This window comes from Myotis nattereri, assembly GCF_964212035.1.
Source record: "Myotis nattereri genome assembly, chromosome: 21".
NCBI classification, from domain to species: domain Eukaryota; kingdom Metazoa; phylum Chordata; class Mammalia; order Chiroptera; family Vespertilionidae; genus Myotis; species Myotis nattereri.
In genome coordinates this window covers 5,562,786-5,581,080 of record NC_138097.1, presented here as the reverse complement: position 1 = coordinate 5,581,080, position 18,295 = coordinate 5,562,786, and positions in this window count along the sequence as shown.

Sequence of the window (18,295 nt, the reverse complement as noted above, 5' to 3'; positions counted from 1 at the left end):
GTCATTGGTCAGTGATTCCTGGGTGACCAGTTTCCTTCCTCAGCTGAAGCTCAGAGCAGCAATCTTCAGCGCAGCAGTAGGTTGGAAACAGGTATCTCTTCCTAGGGACACTGGCCATCGTGTTTTTTATTGACAGGACTTGGGGGAGGGGAGGGGTGGTGCTTCTGGCTTTGGTGCCTGGAGGCCAGGGATGCTGCTCCATGTCCTGCAGCCCCCGGGAGAGCCCCGCAGGACAAAGAATGACCCTGCTCCAAATGTCCAAGGTCACCCTGAGAACTCTAGCAAGCCTCCGGGGTGGATTTGCCTGGCACTACCACACGTCCCAGGGAAGGCAGCCCAGCGCTGGGGCAGCGGCTCAGTGAGTGCACCCAGGGGCCAGGCTTCCCTCTTCCCCCTCTGCCAGCCTTGGCATGGCTGTTGTACCTCCCCAAGAAGTGGGCAGGAAGGTTCATCCTTGAGAAATAGCCTGTGAAAGTGTTCCATGAGGCAACAGGTTTAGGGCTTGCCTTAGAGTAGAGTTCACTCTGTGAAGCAGACTTTCACAGGGGCTGGGTCTTTGGCTCTGCAGATGGAAAAGTGGGAGCTGCAACTCCACAAAGAAAAAGAAAACACCCAGAAGTTGGAGACCATCAGTAAAGTCCAGCACCGGGCCCTCCTGGATGAACACAGCCGCTACAAGACCCTGCTGCTTCGTTCTCTACAAATGGAGAGCAAGGCGTTCAGGCGTAGGTGGGTGCCGTCAACTGTCGGGGTGACTAGCAAGCTCCCCAGGCTCCTGTCCCCCTTCACTCTGGCCCCTCATGGTTCCTCTGGATCTGCTGCTTCACAGGGAAGAGAAGTGAATGGAACGCCCCCCTATGCGATGTGGGGTGGGTGCAGCTGGAGGCTGAGGGGCAGGGGCATCCCCCGGGGGAGGATGGTGTGCCCAGCTGATCCCGGCTCAGGGAAACCATGTGTCGGCATTGGGGTCCCTGCTCCTCTGGGGTTCCTGCCCCTCTTTCTCTTCTCTCCCAACCAAGAAAAAGGAGGGGGCGTTCACCACAGCTTCCGATGTAAAGGGGCATGCCTCACCAGCTTCCAGGCCTCTTCTTCCCTTTCAAAGTCTCAAAGTCTGGGCTTCTGTGTGTGTGCGTGTGTTTAACTTTTAATTTTGGAAAGTTCTGAATATATGGAAATGTGCAGAATTGTATAGTGTGATTCCCAGGTACTCATCCGCAACATCAGTACTTCTATACTGTGCCCATCTCATGTCATTTTTACCTCTGACTCTCCACCTGCATACTCTTTTTTTTAAGGTAAAATTGATGTCCATTGACATGCACAAATCTCAAATTTGAGCTTCTGCTAGATCAGGGCTTTGTGTACGTGCAGACAGCCAACGTCGTCCAAGCTCCTGATCCAGCAGATCCCAGATTGCTCTGCGTCCCAGGGCAGGTGCAGTGGAATCCAGAGCCTGCGGGAGGTCTTATGTGCACAGGATTCCAACTCAGGAGAGAGGGGGAGAGATGAGGCTAAAGAGAGCCCCTCCCACACTTGGAGCAGCACAGGAGAGAGCTGTTGTCCACTTCCTATGCTTGTGAGACACCCCTGCTCACAGCATTTCCTTTGATTCCTCCTCAAAGACACTGAGCAAACGTGGGGTCTTCAGTAGTCTAAGTAGCTGAGGTGCAGGGAGTTTCAATCACAGGGTCTGGGAGGGCATTGAGCCAGCAGAGCCTGCTGAAGGTGCCTGCTGCTGCCATGAGTGTGGGGCCCATGAAATTCGTTTATTCACTAACCCAGTGGTTCCTGTCAACTCCATAGGACCATCCACCCCCTTTATCCTCCAAGAGCTCCATCCTCTGGGAGTGCCAAGACGCCTGCTCCTACCAGACTCTGTTTCTTCCAGCCAGAATGAGCACCTTCTGCCTCTTGGCATCCCCCTCTATGCCTCCTCCTGCACCCATCCCACATTCAAGTGATGCTTAGTGAGCTTCTGTGGGGCATATGGTGCTAGACCTGTTGGGAATGCTCCCAGCTGACTAATGAGGGGAGAATCGTGTGGTGCCCACCCCTCACCAGTTGCCTTCAGGCCTTATGATGTGGTTATAACAGTGTCGTGATATTGTTAATGTCTGCTCACATGGGGTAGGTTTGTGCAAGTGGCATCTCACTGGCTCTGAAGGAGGGGTTCATTGTCATTCTACTGGTAGCTCCTTGCTTGATAGACCTCCTGTGTTACTAGGTGGTGTTTACTGGTGCACAGAGAGCTGGGGCCCTTAGTCTCTGTGCAGCAGGGCTACAGGGTGGGAGGTGGAGGTGCCTGCAGCACAGGCTGGTGGCTGTGTGTTCATTTCACTTGACGCCTGAGTGGGATCCTCACTCCTTCGTTCCCCAGCACATGTTTCCTGGGTGTCAAGCCTCATCCCGGAGACTCAGTGGGGAGTGAGACTCGCAGTTTCTGCCCTGCAGTAGGGTGGTTACCATCAGTTGGAAGGTGCTTGATCCGTGTCCTTTTCCAAGACACAACAGGGACGCAGGAGTAGGGAACCCTAATGTTCCTTGGCCCTATTTGTGAAACCTGGTTGGCTTTATCCAGAATCATTAACCTGGATGAGAAAGATCACCACCTGAAAGCTGGGGAAATCCCACCCCTCCACTTGCCACTTCCCACTCATGGCAGCCTCCACTCGTGGCTGAAGGCCACAGGACTCTTGTCTTTCAGCAGCTGCCACAGCAGGTTTCTGAGTCTGAGTCCTCCCAAGTCTTGGCTCTGGCAGATGGTACAAGGACACCTACTAGGGGTGGTGGAGTGGAGGTGGAGGGCTCCAGACAGAGGCTGCAAACCCTGGAACCCTGCGTGTTCTCTGTCAGCCTGTCTCTGGGTATGGACAAGTCAGGAAGGGGTTCTGGAAAGGGATTTGCCTGTGTGGGGAAAAGAGAAAGTGGATGACCCACAAGGAGCTGCTGATTCACCCTAAGCAGGGGAGGTTCCAGTAGGTGGGCGGGACAGCCAGGGGCTGCTCAGGGACTCACCTTTTTCTCTGCAACCCTCTAGAGAAGCTGTGCAGGACCCTATAAACACTGAGACAGGAAGAAAATAAAAGCCCTGAACTGAGGGGGAAATGAGGGGGAGCTGAGGGGAAGGTAAGGGCTGGAATGGGGGTGCCTGGAGGAACAGCCTGAGTGGATGTTCATGTGCCTGTGTGCCAATGGACCCTGGCAGCTGCTTGGGCCCCAAAAGGCAGGCCTCTGGCCCCCACGCTGCCTGACTCAGCATAGGGAGGCTGTTCTGGAGTTGGGCGGAGTGCTCACCAGGCCCTGGTGGGGTAGAGGTTCAGCTGCCATGTGGGTGGGATTCCCTGAATATATGCTGGTTTCTGTGAGAAGGGTGTGCAGTTCAGAAAACAGTGTTGGTGTTCCCAGCGGGATAACGGAGAGAGGCTGCTGAGACAGGGACTGGAAGGGACCCTGGAGAAGTGTTGGGTGGGAAGAGAGACACTCGGCCCTGGGGCTGGAGGAGACTCCTGCCCATTGCCACAGACCTCAGCTCTGCAGAGAGAAGCCGCTTACAGAGGCTGTGCAGTCTCCCGTGTGTGGGTGCCTAGCGGTGTGTTTCCCTCCTCAGGGAGCAGGACCAGCTCCAACATGAGGCCGCACTACAGGAGCTGAGGGACCTCGTGAGCACCCAGAGAGAGGCTCTGATGCAGGCGCAGGAGGCGAATGTCCTGGCTGCCCAGGAGGAGAGGCTGCCACAGGAGGAGAGGTAACCGCCTTCGCCCCTTGCAGTGGCATCTGCCAGGTTACATTCAGAGCAACTCACTGAGCACCCACTGAGCTAAGCTCAGGCGAGTCTCCTGGTAATGGTATATTTTTACCAACCCTGTCATGGTCACAGCTGGGTGGTCACAAGGTAAAGGCACGCCAGATGGTGGCTGGGATGGAAGGATAGCAGCACTGGGATGCTGCATTGTCTAGGCGTGGATGACCTCCCCTCCCACCTTGATGATGATGATGATTGTATCAGTCGTGGGCCCCTTCATCCTCGAACACCAGCCATCCCGTGAGGGAGAAACGCTTGGTCCTCGCATTCACGCATTGTCTATTGGTGAACTCACCTCCTCACTGAAATGCACTTAAATCCCCAAGTCATACCCATGGCCTTTCATGGGCTTGTCCAGAGTGCAAGATACTGGAGTCGCTGATCGGCACATTTTCAGATGAGGTTGAACAAGACCTTTGGCTCCTGCCTTTTTCAGCTCTCACACTGCAAACCAGTGTCCCTTTTGTGGTCCATTGAGTGCCATGGAGTTCTATTTTCATGCTTTTTGATGGTGATGTCACTGTTAGAAATGGCCCCCAAATGGAGTGCTGAAGTGCTGTCTAGTGTCCCCAAGTCAAGGCTTTACTGGGCCTTACGGGGAATAAAAGGGGAGGCACGTGAGGTTGCTTTTGGTCCAGGGTACGGTGCGCTTGGCTGTGAGTATATTACACAAGGCATCTTGATGACTTGGTCGGTTGACAAAAATGTGGCCAAAGATTCACACGAACCGGCGGGTACAGTTTCAGTATCCACTAACGGAGTGTTCGCGGTGGCTTCATAGAGCTTTATACCGAGAATCATGAGAATTGACTGCACTATAGTTATTTCTTAAAACAAAACAAAACAAACAGAAAAAAAACACAGATGAGGGAAGAAGCTCAGAGAGATTAAATATCTTGTTCAAGTTCATGCTCCTAGTTAGTGAGCCTGTCAGGATTCAATTCCAGGTCTTGTCTCAACCCAGAGGATGTCCATATGAAGCCTTCCTTCCCACAGCCCTGTTCTAACATGTATTGGGGGTTACAAATTCAGGTGCCTCCAGTGGCCAGGCAGGTCCAGCAGGTGGGGGAAGGAGTGTCAGTGCTATAGCAGACCCTCGTGGAGAATACACACCCTCTTAGGGCTCCCTGCTAAGAGGCAGGCCCGGACTGCCAGGTCATTCTTTTTATAATCTTTTTTTTAAAAAACCTTACCCCATGGTAATTTTTCCATTGACTTTTAGAGAGAGTGAAAGGGAGGGAAGGAGAAGGGGAGAGAGAGAGAAACATCCATGTGAGAGCGTCACATCTATTGGATATCTACAGCACACACTCAAGCTACACGGGGGAGCAAACCGGCAACCCAGGTCTGTTCCCTTGAATGAGACTTGAACACATGACTCGTCTGTACATGGGTGATGCTGTAACTACTGAGCCATACCTGCTAGGGCCTTTTGTTTATGCTTTCTCCCCACCATCTGAGAAGATAGATACCTGAATGTTGACGTGACTCTTAAAAATTTTTAAATTTTGTTGAACTAATTTAAATGGAAAAAGACAGGTGATGTGGGCCACACAGGGCAAATCTGTTCCAATTGAGACCCTGAGCCTCTGGTCATGTGAGCTTTCTGGTGTAAATCTGCCCCCTGATACTCAATCGGGCAGTTAAGATGACGATGATGATAATTTCAGTGGATTTACATAACACTCCCCAACCTCATATTTTATTTGTTTCAGGAGAAGAAATTAGAAAGGGCTTGGAAATGGGGAGAAGAGCTGGGCAAAGACATATAAATTGACAGTAAAAATGTTCTGATTCCATGTATTTCTAAAGTATTTCAGTCAAAGAACCCTTTGTTCCCAGTCGGCAGGTCTGCCAAAGCCTTCCATGGGAAGGATTCTCACAGGGTGCTCTGTTGAGGTGGTGTCCGAGCCTGCCTGTCCTGTCTCCCCCAGCCCACAGTGGGCAGCTGTGCTAGCCTTCTAGAACCCCAAGGGACACAGTTTGAAAACCACTGAGTTTGTTCCACCCTCATTTACACACGGGAAAAATGGAGGCCCAGCGAGGTTGTGGTTTTGATTAAGGTGCACACCTGGGACGGAGGCTGGGAGTGCTCCTCAGCCCTTGGCCCTGTGGCTCTCCACCCCCAGAGTCAACTTCTGGAACCAGCTGATGGTGGCGGAGCAGAAGGAGCTGCACACCCAGAGGAAAGAGATGCGAAGCTCACTAGAGATCGTGCAGCGGGAAGTGGGGCTCTGGAAGGCCAAGTATGAAGGGGCGGAGGAGGAACTTCAGAGTATGGAAATCTCGCTGAAGCAGCTGAGAAGGCAGTGCGAGGTGAGGCCTGGGCTGGTGGCTCAGGACCGCAGGCGTGTGCCCTGGGCGACAGCCATGGATCAGCCATGTTGCAATGGGTGCTCATTGGCGTCTGTGCTCAAAGACCATGTGTAAGTGTCAGACAGAGGCTAAGAGGAAGCCAGAGGCATTTGAAGGGGACAAACCCCATGACTGGTGGGGTTGCGTTAGAAAACACCTTGCACCTGAGCTTTGCATTTTGCAAGGTCGGGGCAGTGCATGGAAACAGCCAGGTACTGTTTCATTTCCGAACCCTCGGCTGAGCACTTTGCTCTTTGCTCACCCATGTCCTCTCATTTAATTCTTGCAATGATTTTGTGAGCTGGGGTTCCCATTCTCGTTCCTCTTAAGTAGTGGGTTGCAACCCAGTTTGTCTGATGCCAAAAGTTGAGACTTTTCCGCTACAAAAACCGGGATGATATTCTAGAGCAGGAGCAGTCCAAGCTGAGCCATATATTCATATCCAACCCCTGCTCCTGTGTGTTTTTATGTCTGTGAAACAAGAATACATTTCTAAATAGGTTACGTTTTATTTTATGGATATCAGCAAGAGGAAGGGAGAGGGAGAGAGTGATGGAATCATCCATGATGAGAGAGAATCCTTGATGGGCTGTCTCCTGCAGGCCCCCTACTGGGGATGGACCCCACAACCTGGTCATGGCTCTTGACCGAGAATTGCAACAGTGACCTCTTGGTGCTGGGAGGACGCTCAACCAAATGAGCCTCACCGGTGGGGCAGCTTATTAACAAGATGTTCTCCATTGTTTTTTAAGACTGTGATTAAGGCCTCAGAAGTTGTTGTCTATTTTGCAGTTGTGGCACATCACAGCTCAGACCGGCTGTGTTTTCAGTGCTCGGTGGCCACAGGAGGGCCGTGGCTGACTGGTTGGTCGGGACACGTGGCCATCCACGTGTCATTGGCGGTGTTGGTCATTCCCATTGGCGTGGATCACACCGAAATGACCATCTTTGAGCACTTGGCCATTTTCTTCTTTTGGGAACCAGTTACCAGCAGTGGCATCACAGGGGCGCGTGGTATGTGAGACATTGTTGACCTGTGTTTTAGGTGCTCTCTCGTGAGAAGGAGAACTTCCAAGAAGAAAACGTTAAGCTCAAGAGGAAGACTCAGACACTGGCTAAGAGAAACAGAAAGCTTCTGAGAGAGAATGAGAAAGACAAGGCTTGGCGCAAGTAAGGGGTGTGGGCTGACCTGTCAGCAAAAGGATCCTGCTTTCCAGTCCGTGCCTAGGCCTCAAGATCCTGGGCAGAGAGTCCCTTGGTGCACTGGTGTCCCAAGGGAAGGGGACACCCCATCTTCCCATTGCATCCTCCTCTCGTTTTCCCTGGAACGGTTCTAGATTTCTGCAAGTCGGGGTGGTTGGCTTTTCAAAGATACTGCCCACTGCCAGGTGGTTCTTCATCTGCCTTTGGAATTCAGTTCAGTTTAAAAAATATGATGGCAGTAAAGAGTGGTGCCTAGGGAAGGAATCCAGATTACAGGCGGAGGTTTTTCTGTGTGTTTTCCCTTAATGAGCTGGGGAGAGGGTTGTGGGTGCACCGTGGTTTTCCTCCCTCTGTGGACAAGACACATTCCTGGCTTTGGCATAGTCGCTGTGAGGTGCACAGAACCAGTTACCTGGTGGCCAGAAACTAGTTGGCGTGATGGGAAGTGAGCAGAGCTGTGTGCGCAGCAGACAGATGTTGAGGAGCTTCAAAGAGGCCGAGGAGGAAGCGTGGTGGTGGGATTTGAGGTGCTGCTGCTGACCCGGATGGGGACAGGTCTAGCCAGTGGGGGGACCTGAGGTAGAGCATGGGTAGTCTGGGTGCAGGGAAGGTGCAGGCAGTGGCAGGAGGGAAAGCTGCAGCAGGCAGCGCTCAGCTGTAGAAGGCATCCACACCAGGCTAATGAGTTGGGTCCACTGGGAAGCGAGTGTTTATGGGAAGCTGGTCTACAGGGCCCAGGGAGCTGCCAGAAAGGAGGGCAGAAGGAAAAGCTTTGGTGTTGGAAACCTTGTGGTGGGAAGTCAAGTAACCCGAGATGCCTCTGCTGGGTCCAGGGTGGTCTTCCCCTCTCGCTGCTGTGCTGCTGAACTGTCCTTCCTTGTGATCAGGAATGGCTGGCCATGTGGGACAGAGGGACATGGTCACAGTGACCACGGGGGCCACTGTCCAAGTCCCTGGGGTCACGGTGCTGCTTTACTGTTCTCTCAGATTCTTCTGCTCATCTAGGGGTGGTTAGCCACCTACCCAGGATGGTTTACATGGAAAGCCACACTGTAGTTTTGGGGCAGAAATGACTGTGGCCTGAGTTGGCTCTCTGTGACACAGGAGGTCAAAATTACCAGCAGAGGTTGGGCAGGTGCAGAAGAGTCGGGGCCTGGTATCGAGGGGGTGATCTGATGATGGTTTTGCATTAGCCAGTGTCTGCAATAGGCCAGGGAGTTGGCAGGCTTGCTGAGCCTGTTCCGAGCAGAGTCTACCCCAGTCCTGGGAGGGTTGTAGGTCCTGCCTTCCGTGAGTTTCTGCACCTAGCGGTGCAGGGTTGGTCAGAGCCAGACAGGAAAGCGCTCTAGCATAAGGTCAAGCAGCACAGCTGTGGGAAGAGAACAACTCAGTGCCAAGGGCGCTGGAAGCAGAGCAGGATCGGTGGTCAGGTGTCCAGGAGTTTGCAAGTGATCACTACTAACGGGGTGCTTACTTCACGGTGAACTGGTGGAAATTTCCTCGTACTGGTGGAACCTCGGCAGCTTCATGACCGACAGAGTTGGAGCAGCCGCCTTGATCCGGAGGACTCCTTTTCCAGCAAGGAAACCCGGGTCTGAGCTGTCTAGGCCCACGGGTTTCCGACCCTGAGTTTCACATGGTTCGGGGCTTGCTGTCTTGAGATGATATTCAGCCTGATCCTGGGTGCTTCAGCAGGTCTCCTCGACGTGTTAGGGTTCCCGGACCTATGTCACGTGCTTCCATCCCCATATTGCCGAGTCAACAATCAGTAAGGCCACGAGCACCGTGTTGTCTGAATCCCAGGAAAATGCCGACCCTTCTGGGCCTGGTCCCACGCTGGGCCGGTGAGTCAATTTACATGTTTTATTTTAAAAACCAGATTGTTTTTCTTTCTCCTCTATTTACAGAGTAAAAGTAAATTACCTGCCGACAATAACAGAAGAGCAAGAGGAAACAGTTATGGATTCCTATGAGTCCTGGGGTTCTGTTCCACAGAAGTGAGTTGACTTAATGGCAGTAACTTAAGCACAGAACAGAAAGCTTGCTCTTTCACGAGTGGGGAAAGCTGTAGCCATCTACAGCAGTGGCCAGTTCGTGGGGCCCCCGTCTTCCTCTCTATGGCTGGTCCACTGTGTGCATGTCTCTCCCAGCACTGAAGAATTTAGAGTTTCTTTCAGTCCCACCTTCCATACTCAGGATTATCATACGAGTGATGGTGAAGGCCAGCTGGCCATGAGCCTGTTTAAGGGTCAGAGAGTCTCAGGTTTAGAGCCACTAAAGCAGGACTATCAGGTTGTGTCTCTAAGTTTCAGGACCTAGAAAACCATGTGTCTGTTTTGGGAAGAAAGCTTGGGCCAGACGCCTGCCTAGCACCCAGGGTCTTCAATCATAGGGACATCTAGGTCTTCCCGACATTCCTTTGGAGTCTCTGGACCCCAGGGTGGTTCACAAACACCTTCCCTTCTGCAGAGTATCAGCCCCGGTGGTGGGCCGGCTCGGTCCCCGAGACTGCCGGTCTGCTCCGTACAGCAGGGCTTCCTCTGGTGCAGGCCTGAGCCCCATGAGCTGGGCCTTCAGATTGAACTGTCCCAGCCCAGCCTAGAGGTCATATCACCATGAATCCTGTAAGACCTCTCTGTTGAAATCTCCACCTTCTGCCTGACCCTTCTGTTGACAGGGAAATGAGGCATTGATGAGGAAATTCAGTAATTTGTGAAAGCACAGTGCTGGTCTATGGCAGAGCCAGGATTAAAACCCACATGTTTTAATAAGTTCTTCTTATTCTATTCGAATGCCTCCACTTCCGGTTAGCTGCAATGTTTGACTTACCCTTTAAATTCACTGTTTTCATTTATTTCTTTTTATTTTTATAACCTCCCTTGAGGATATTTTTTCCATTGATATTTAGAGAGAGTAGAAAGGAAGGAGGCGGGGAGAGAAACATCAGTGGGAGAGACACATCGATTGGTTGTAATCCTGTACACACTGTGATTAGGTCCGGTGATGAACCTTATAGTTGTATCTGAAGTTCCATTTCCCAAGAGGCTGGTGTGGGTTTCTGCCACAATGAACGCTTCTACCATCCCTGGGTCTGTGTGAATTCACTGAAAATAGTGCTCCACCCCCTGAGACCCACATTTGAATATCGTGGTGCTGGAGAAGAGCACCATCCGTCTGAACCCCAAACGAACAGCCACTTGCCTGGCTGGAGGGACAGTGAGGGTTGGTAATGTCCTGAACCTCTACTCTAATAGGAAAAAGTGGTGGACTCGAGCCACAGCCTTCATCAAATTTTTCAAACCCAAAAACAATGGTTCTGGAGAACCAGCGAAGCGACCCCAACACAGCCCTCCCGGGCCCCTGGAGGCCACCCCATCATGCTCATACTGGGTGGAAGAGCAAGATGCCCCCAGTGAGCCACCTCCAAAAGGTAAGAGGGGTGACTGGGCTGTAGGTGGGAAATAAAGGGGAGGATCTCAGGTCTCCTTCACGGGCAGATCGGCACCACGGAGATGGCGTGCTGGGTGTGCACATGTGTGTAGGAGCCGGAAGCGGGTGTGCCTCCTCTTAGGTTTGTGAACAACCAAATATAAAATATAAGCCCTTGTCAGTGTTGGGCACTTTTTTCCCAGAACAATTTAGTTCTGCTAGCATGAGGAGCCTTACCCATCACATATAGTTGGTAGGTCCTGGAATGTACAGTGCGGATCTCCATAGAGTTAACGCAGAGAGCGCTCAAGAGGGTAAGTTTTTGGGTTTCCTTGTATCTGCCAGACCTAGGACAAGCCATGTCTGGAGGGATATCCCCTGCATTTAACATGTAATGGACATGCACAAGGTCTTCAGTAAGGCCTCAAGGCTCTGGTCTTCCCTTCCCTCTGAAAATCGGTTCTCTTCTCCCACCTTCCTGGCCTTGATTCCTGTCATCAGGGGGTACACTATACCTGGTCATTTAGTTCTGTCAATGGGAGTGTGCCAGAGGTTCCAAAATTGATTTCTAGTTGCATGTGCTGCATGTATATCATCAGATATGAGAAGCTGTTAGTCAAAGCTGCAGGATTATGTCCTCATAACAAGGATATGAATGGGTGGTGACAATGAGGATGTTGTAAGAATTGCCAACTGGCCGACAGTGACTGTGAGAGATTCTCAAAGGTGCTTCCTGACTTCAGAGAACAGGGGGTGAAAATGTGCATCTTACAATCAATTAAACAAAGCCATCGTCTTAAGCATGGTGTAGTTTTCAAATTCATCTTTAAATATCATGGTGTTGATTATTTACCTATAAACCTGCCCAGCATGCACCCTGAATAAGTTAAAATTGTTGAGGGACACTAGAGCTTTCTGAAGAACAGGGACAAGCCTGAGACTCATGTGCACGCAGCAGCTGGCATTACAGTACCTAACAAGACCTAGGGAGTGTGACAAGCCGCCTTCTGAGTGTGACATGTGCACAAACCTCTCCAGGTGGCATTCACCACTTCAAGTTTTGGTGTGTCAGTGGAGATGTAGAAATGAAGTGTGCACATGCATGCCCCCTGTTTGGGGACAAATGCTTGCATTCTCAGTCTTTACAGCAGGTGAATTCGGTCAAATGCTCACATGCAGGTAAATGATAATGACGCTTATTAACATTTGATTTATCTAGAGGGGTTCTTTAGCCTGAGGTTTTCATATTGGCTCCTTAAATGTTGTGACATTTACCACCTCAACTTCTGTTATTGTCTAAATTGACTTAATGCATATGATCAGCCTAATTGAGTTAGCAAACCATTCAGAGAAAAAAATGCTTGACAGATCTAAACTGTCATTGGGATCCATGAATGAGCAAGTCAGTGGTAAATAATAGTAATGGCAGCCTTGCAATGGTGCTTCCTGGGCTCAGCACACTTTAGGGAGTTGACTCGCTTTATCTACCACCTTCAGTCCTAACTGCCGGGTGAGGTAGGCACGATTCCTATCCCCTTTTCAGTGCTGGGAAAGTGAGGTTTGACAGGGTGAAGTACTGGCCCAGGAAATAAGTGTTGGATTCGGGATCCCACCCCGGCTCTGACGGATTATGGTGCCTGAACTTTGACCCCTGTGAGCACTGCCTGCACTTCAAGCTGCTTTGGTCTCTGAAGATGCTGAATCAGGCTGTGGCCCCAGGATTGAGTAGTGGGTACTTATCATGTGGTGTGAGCTGTGGTCAGCAGGTGGCGATGGGGGAAAGAAGTAACAGAGGTTCTTCTATGTATGAACTTGAATCCTCAATCAGAAATCTGGTGAATCAGTTATGATCATGCACATGACATGCTCAGAATGTTAGACCAATTGTCAGACTATAATTTACAGGTCCTAAAGGGGAGGTTTAGAGTAGAGGATGCATATTGATCTAAACAGGAATAATACTTTCTGGATATATATTTTTTTACTGATTTCAGAGAGGAAGGGAGAGGGACAGAGATAGAAACATCAATAATGAGAAAGAATTATTGATTGGCTGCTCCTGCATGCCCTCTACTGGGTTGGAGCCTGCAACCCAGGCATGTGTCCTTGACCTAAATCAGACCTGGGACCTTTTAGTCCGCAGGCCTATTTTCTGTCCACAGAGCAAAACCAGGGCTGAACAGGAATCATTCTTGATGTTGAGTGTGTTTTGGCATCAAAAAGTGGTAGAGCCCTAGCCATTTTTTTTATATATATTTTTTATTGATTAAGATGTTACATATGTGTACCCTCTACCCCCCCCCCCCTGCTCATGCCCTCACCCCCCCGTTGTCCGTGTCCATTGGTTAGGCCTATATGCTTGCATATAAGTCCTTTGGTTGATCTTTCCCCCTTGCCCCCACCCTCCCCTACCTTCCCTCCAAGGCCCGACAGTCCAATCAATGCCTCTCCGTCTCTGGATCAGTCCTTGTTCATCAGTTTATGTTGTTCATTATATTCCACAAATGAGTGAGATCATGTGGTATTTATCCGCTCTCCAGTTCCATCCATGCTGTGGCAAATGGTAAGAGTTCCTTTTTCTTCTTCCGCTTCTTAAAGAATACCTTTCAGCATTTCATATAATGCTGGTTTGGTGGTGATAAACTCCTTTAGCTTTTTCTTATCCGTGAAGCTCTTTATCTGACCTTCCATTCTGAACGATAGCTTTGCTGGATAAAGTAATCTTGGTTGCAGGTTCTTGCTATTCATCTCTTTGAATATTTCTTGCCACTCTCTTCTAGCCTGCATGGTTTCTGTTGAGAAATCAGCTGACAGTTGAATGGGTACTCCCATGTAGGTAACTGACTGTCTTTCTCTTGCTGCTTTTAAGATTCTCTCTTTATCTTTTGCTCTTGGCATTTTAATTATGATGTGTCTTGGTGTGGTCCTCTTTGGATTCCTTTTGTTTAGGGTTCTCTGCACTTCCTGGACTTGTAAGTCCATTTCTGTCACCAGGTGGGGGAAGTTTTCTGTCATTATTTCTTCAAAAAGGTTTTCAATATCTTGCCCTCTCTCTCCTTCTGGTACCCCTATAATTCTGATGTTGGTACGCTTGAAGTTGTCCCAGAGGTTCCTTACACTATCTTCATATTTTTTGAATCTCTTTTCTTTTTTCTTTTTCAGTTGGGTATTTTTTGTTTCTTTGTATTTCAAATCTGTGACTTGATTCTTGGGATCCTCTTGTCTGCTGTTGGATCTCTGTAAATTATTCTTTATTTCAGTCAGTGTATGCTTAATTTCTAGTTGGTCCTTTTTCATGTCCTCCATGGTCTCACTATACTCCTTGAGGGATTCATTAAATTTATCGGCGGTTTCCATAAAATTCTTGAAAAACCTTATAAACGTGGCCTTGAACTCTATATCCAGTCGTTTGCTTTCCTCCATTTCTGCCATTCGTGACCCGTTTCTTTGTCTCCGCATTTTGGCTGCTTCCCTGTGTTGATAGAGTGGCCCTGCGCGCCAGGTGTCCTGTAGGGCCCAGTGGCTCAGCCTCCCCAGTTACCTGGGGTGGACACTCTTGGTGCACTCTTGGTGCCTTGGTTGTTGTAGGATCACTGGGAGGAATTGACCTCCAGGCCAACCGGCTGTGGGAATCAGCCGTGTCTGAAGTGGGAGAATGGTCCCCCTCTGACCACTGGGCACAGTGGCTCCTGGATCTAAGGAGGTGCTAATTCAGCCTCTGCCTGAGGCCACACAGCAGGAGCCACGAAGAGGCTCAGCTGTGAAGCAATGCAAGCCGCTGCGGGGCCCTGGGCCTTCTCTTGGAAGTTCCGGGTCTGCCTGGCTCCGCTGCAATTAGGTACATTCACATGCAAAAGCCTCTGCCGCAGCCTGGGTGGGGCGGGGTCTCAGGGAGTGAAAAGGGCGGAGAAAGAAGCTATGGCTAATTCTCCGCCTGGAGTCGCGCGTCTCAGTGTCCTGGTAACGGCTGTAAGCACCTCTGAGGGAACGCCGCCCTCAAGTTCGCCCACTGCCACCTGACAGACCAGCTTCTCCCCGTATGAGTCCCGGGTCCCCAGAGACTCGCCGGAACTGGAGTTCAGAGCAGTCGGGAGCTTGTGATTCAAAAAGACAGCCGCGTCCTCAGGTGCCAGCCCCTTTCCGCGAGCGCGAGCAGCCGCCGTACCTCTGCACTTCACCTCCGCAGCTCCTCTGGCTCTCAGCGTGCCCCTCTTTTCTTCTAGTTGTAGAATTTACACTCAGCCAGCCTTCCTGTTGTTCTGGACGATGTTTGCTCCGTCCTTTGCGGTATTTTTCAATTGTTGTGTGAGGTGACAATTTCCCGGTGTTTATCTATGCCGCCATCTTAGTTTCTCCGAGCCCTAGCCATTTTGGCAGAGGTAGGTACTTTCATTATTTTCAAACTTATCCTTCTATAAGAGGTTACGTTAGATGTATAAGAATTATTAGTTTGCCCTGGCTGGATTTGGCTCAGTGGATAGAGCGCCGACCCACAGAATGAAGGGGCACGGGTTTGATTCCTGGTCAAGGGCATGTGCCGCGGTTGCAGGTTTGATCTCAGGCCTCAGTTGGGATTCATGTGAGGAGCAACCAGTGGATGTGACACTCTCACATGGATGTTTCTCTCTCTATCTCCATCTACTCTCCCCCTTCCACATTCTCTCTAAAGGTCAATGTGAAAAATACCTTCCAGTGTGGATTTAAAAAATATATTAGTGAATAGTTGAGGTAGCCCATTTTACTACAGAAAGATACCATTAAGTATCCCAAGGGCTTTGAACAGGAGCTGGAGGTGGTGTGTGTGAGCCAAGGTGTCAGGAAGCCTGTCATTCAAATGGATGAATAAGCCCAGCTGGTGTAGCTCAGTTGGTTGAGCATCATCTCATGAACCGGGAGGTCACAGTTTGATTTTGGTCAGGGCACGTGCCTGGGTTGTGGGCTCAATTCTAAGGACGGGACATCCAGGATGCAGCCGATCAGTGATGGAAACATCATTGATCTTTGTATTTCTTTCTCCGTCTCCCTTCCTCTCTCTGAAATCAATAAAAACATATATTTTTAAAAAAGGATGAGTGAGAAAAGACAAGTACTAAATAAACATGCTTATTTAATAATTTAATATATTGAAATTGAAAAATGGTCTAATGTGTCAGCTCCTAGAGCAATATAGACTTCTCCTCACTTGCTAAGTAAAACAATGGCACAAGGTTGCCACTGAATTAATTAAGTGGAGTCGGAGCCTACATGATTCAAGGAGTCCTAATTCTGGTTGTGCCGTGGGTATTGTTTCCATCTCTCCTGGGCTGGACAGGATTCTGATTTCCCAAATACATTTAGCGAATGTAGCGTCATTCGTGTTATTCAGTTCATTTATTTGCTGTTTTGTGTTCTTTTCTTCTTCTCCTGGTGACCTGGGGATAACCATTTAGCTGCTTGGAGAAAAAAGAACAAAGGGAAGAACAAAGACAAGTGTCCATTGGCCCGCCCAGCTGTGTTGAAACGCTTTCAGTCCTCATCTTCCTTGAACATCCCACCCCCTTAAAAATAGGTTCTCCCTTTTCCAGATACTGGTGATTCCCTTCCCTTTACAAGTTCCTCCACCAAATTCCCTCCCACATTTAGGAAAAGCCCACACAAAAACCAAAAAACCCCACAAAATACCAAAATCATCAAAAAGAAAAATCATATAAGACCACCAATGACCCGTACTGAAAGGCCAGAGGACCCATAGTGGCCCCTCCTCCTGACCCCAAAGCAGATCCAGAGCCTTCAAACAACCAACACGTCTTCTGAAGATAGCGGCCTCCTCTCCTGTCGGCCTGCGGTAACAGAGCGGCTGTAGAAGGAGGAAAGGGTTCCCGTGCTGCTTCCATTTGTTCTGTTATTGAGAACGCTGTGCCAGCCCTAAGGGTCACACCCCATATGCGAAACTCCTGTCTGAACCTCCAGCCACTGGTATCTTTTGAACAAATCCACTTTGGCCTGGGGATTCTCACAGTGCAATGACAAACCGCCTTCCCAGAGGCCACCACTATGAGAGTGTGCCCCTTAGGACACGTGTTAGCTACTTCACCTCCATTAAAGCATGTGTGTATTTGGCGTTGTTCTTGACCCATTTTGTTTCCTCTTGCTTACTTGCTCTCATTGATTTCGCGAAACAGGTGTATTTATAGCTTACCCTCAATGAACAGATGAGTGTGGTTCCAACGTGAATGTTGGATGATGTTTTCTTTTATGCTGGCAAGTAAAACAAGCTGAAGGTGTCTATGAGAACCTCACTCAATCAGGTAGTCCTTTTCTGAATGGCAGCCTCAATTTCTTATAGTGTATTTGTATAGCACCCTGGCCCTACCACTAGCCCTGTTGCACACCCATCGGCTCCTGTGTCATTCATGGAATGTTTTATATTTGCAACCAGCCCTTTCACCAGGTCCAGAGAAACAGAACTTTCTGCCCACCAACTGCCCTGAATGCCTGGGGAGGGTGCTGACTTTCATTCACTGAGAAGCTACTCTGGGCCAGGCCCCTTCTAAGCACTCTGCGGGAATTAAGGGATGTACTTCATATAGTTCCTGTTAAATGTGGTGACAAAAAGGGTGACTGACTCCCTCTTCCCAGTTATCACCAGGAAATGATTGAATGAGAGACAGGCATGCTGTCCAGGGTGTAAGACTGGAGGGAGAGCCTGTAGAGACTTGGGTGGAGGTAGTGAGGGTGCTGAGTATATGCAACACTGGAGGAGGTGGGACAGATGGAAGACGAATATTGTCATGTCTGCTCTTGAGTCTCCCTCGCACAGCCCTGCACACCTGGTCTCAGGCCCTCTGGGCAGATATCAGCCCTGGTCCACTTGTCAAGGCACAGGATGGTAGGTGCCCAGGGAGGCAGTGAGGAGCCAGTGCCCCAGGCACCCCCTCCTCCTGCTCTTCACCCCCATCCTGGAGGCTGCACCTGGGAGTCCCTTCCTCCACTGTGCCGTCTCTGCAGGAGCTTAGGAGACAGTGATCTGGGCAGGTGGGCAGGGACCAGAGCTCTCCACACTGCCTCTGAAACACTCACCCCCAGAAATCAGGGTGAGGACATGGTTGGTCCTTCTGGGGCTGCAAGGGAAAACCTCTCCCAGCTTCTGGTGGTGCCAGCTATCCCTGGTTCCTTGGCTTGGAGACCCATCCTCCCCACCCATCTCTGTGTCCAAGTCACATGACCTTCTCTCTGCGAGTGAGTCTAATTTCCCTCTTACAAAGACACCTCTCACTGCAGTGAGGGCCCAGCCATCCAAGACCCAAGGCCTCCTCTGAACTTGATGACAACTGCAAAGGCCCCATTCCCAAATAAGGCCACGGTCGCTGTGTCCCGTCCGCATGGATGTGGGGACCCTGCAGCACACACCTCAGGACAGGTATCACAGGGCACACGGAGACATCGAGGCCCGGGGTTGAGTGGAAACAGCAGTCTCAGAACAGCAAGCTGAGTAGAAATTTCCTGTAAATACTGGTAAATGCACGC